Genomic DNA, 2500 nt, shown 5'->3' with positions numbered 1-2500 from the left:
CCATATCTCACACAAGCTATGTGTGTGCGTGCATGCGTGCATGCGTGCGTGCGTGCGTGCGAGCGTACGTGCTTACGTGTGTGTGTGTGTGTGTGTGTGTCAAACATGGCAGCACATCGGCTACTTATCTAAATGGTGACATCATGTCGGAGGTCTCACATATAATGGATAAGAAGGAAGAGGGCTGAAGCGTCGGATCAGACGAGACGGGGGATGACAGGCACAGGATGAAAGAGAGGACAGGGATTGGGCTTCAGTTGGTTTCATGTCAATTAACACAACACGAGTTTGCGCGTTAATTAGGCGAACTGGCCGGGACAACACTCTCTTCTGCCTGGTAAGCACTCTTCAGAGAAGGGAAAACAAGTGTGCCTGTTCTCTCTCACTCCGACACACACACACACACACACACACACACACACACACACACACACACACACACACACACTTCATTAGGAGAAGGCGAATACAGTGCAGGAGTGTTCTAGTCCATGTCATCTATGATTTGATTATGCAAGTTATTAATCAGCATCAGTCATCAGAAATAATCAGATCTTTAATCAGAAGTGTTTCACTCACTGACTCACTGACTCACTCACTGACTCACTCACTGACTCACTCACTCACTCACTCACTCACTCACTCACTCACTCACTCACTCACTCACTCACTCACTCACTCACTCACTCACTCACTCACTCTCTGTCTGTCTTTAAGCTGCCTGCCTCTCTCTCTCTCTCTCTCTCTCTCTCTCTCTCTCTCTCTCTCTCTCTCTCTGCAATTGACCTCAAGTTTGGGTCTGTGTGTGTGTGTCTTTTTATTTTATTCAGTATCAATTATCAGTCTCAATGCTGTATTCAAAGTCAAGAATACTGTTTAACTTAGAATGAGAATAAAACTAAGAAATAGAAAGCCCAAAAAGCTCTACACATCCTTGAGCATGGTGAGATGTTCATTCAGGAAATACATTTAATAGCATGACCTCACTTCTGGAGGAGAGGCCCAGACACCTCCCCATGCCACACTGCGTCACTTCATCTCTACCTTGTGTCGAGGAGGAGGGAGAGTGTGTTGTTACAACGTGAGCCCATCAGCCCTGGTCGAGCTGGCTGGGTTTGATATTAACCTCGCCCTGATCCCTGATTAAAACACAACCCAGACGCAGATGCTGAACTTTCCCAGGAAAGCACTTTACTCGTATGAAAGAATAAGTGGAGTCCGCCCGCGCTCGTATCGATTCAGGGGATCTGCAAATGTAGAGAAGATGTTTAAATGGTGCTGTTGGTCATTTAAGAGCTTATATTGTCATTTGTTGCAAATGGCATAGCCACCCCACAGCTATCGGTGAGTGAAAAACAATCACTAACGTCTGCTCCTGTTGACCTCACTCCTGCCTCTAAACGAGCTGATTTAGATTGGAGACCACTCCCAGCTCATTTCTGACCAACAGCTAGTTGGCAGTCATGTGACACCCATGGCGCGCAAACTTCAGAGGGAGGGCAGCAACAGAAATGGAGAACGTCAGTACCCTCTTCATGAAAATGTGTGGAACCAAATGTTTGGAAAAGCTGCCGGAAATAAATACAAATTTATTTTGGAATCGATCTGCATTGTTTCATAACAATAGATTCATCACATTGTATTAACAATTTACCCAGAATCGAGTCAGTAGACAGAGACAATTATCATGTACTGGACACGTCTTACTGCACTAGAGATGAAATGAACATGTTCCAATGCCTAGAGGCATTCTAAGATAGTGCCAAGCAAGAATATCTTCCCAGTGTATGTTTATCCAGTGAACCTGCCCTTAATCTATTGCTCACTCCACTGGAGTGACGTCAGCTGCAGATAACTGTAGGTATGTCAGGGCATCTCTAGGGACCTCTACTTTTGGGAATCCATCTTGCCTGTCAATCACAGGTGTGTGAAATACAACACTTCTCAATGGCAAGAAAACATTGGGGAGGTAGAAGAGAGGAAGAGAATGTATTTTTGGTTGTTTAGTTTACAAATCTTGCTCTGTTCTTATCGCTCATCACAACTCACAAGTCGTGGATCTCGTCTTCTTCCTAATTAGATCCCTCCCGATGGAATCACTGTCAGATGATTTGCAGTCATTGTCAAACCTTTCACACACTAAACAAGGGGCCAAAATGACCAGCAAAAAAAAACCACAAGTGTAGGACATTAAGCCCGGAAAAATAAATGGATTAAATAAAACACATTCTGTTAGGGTTAAAAACAAAAACCTAACAATGTTCCCCAACAGACCACTGCAGGCCGCGACTCAGTGAACGGTGAATCCTGACGGGGCGGCTGGGAGTGGCAGACGGCTAAAGCTGCTAACAGGTGTTGTGGGGCGGCTTGTTAGTCTGTTTGATTGCCAGTTCTGTGTTCCGCATGGGTGTATCGCGAGCCGCTATCCATCACAACAACACACAAACACACACACACACACGCAGTGCAGAATACCGGCTTCTATTTATAAATTTGCCAG

The sequence above is a fragment of the Gadus chalcogrammus genome, chromosome 9 (genome assembly GCF_026213295.1).
Source record: "Gadus chalcogrammus isolate NIFS_2021 chromosome 9, NIFS_Gcha_1.0, whole genome shotgun sequence".
NCBI lineage: Eukaryota > Metazoa > Chordata > Actinopteri > Gadiformes > Gadidae > Gadus > Gadus chalcogrammus.
The sequence above is the reverse complement of the archived record's forward strand: the minus strand, read 5'-3'. Positions refer to the sequence as shown.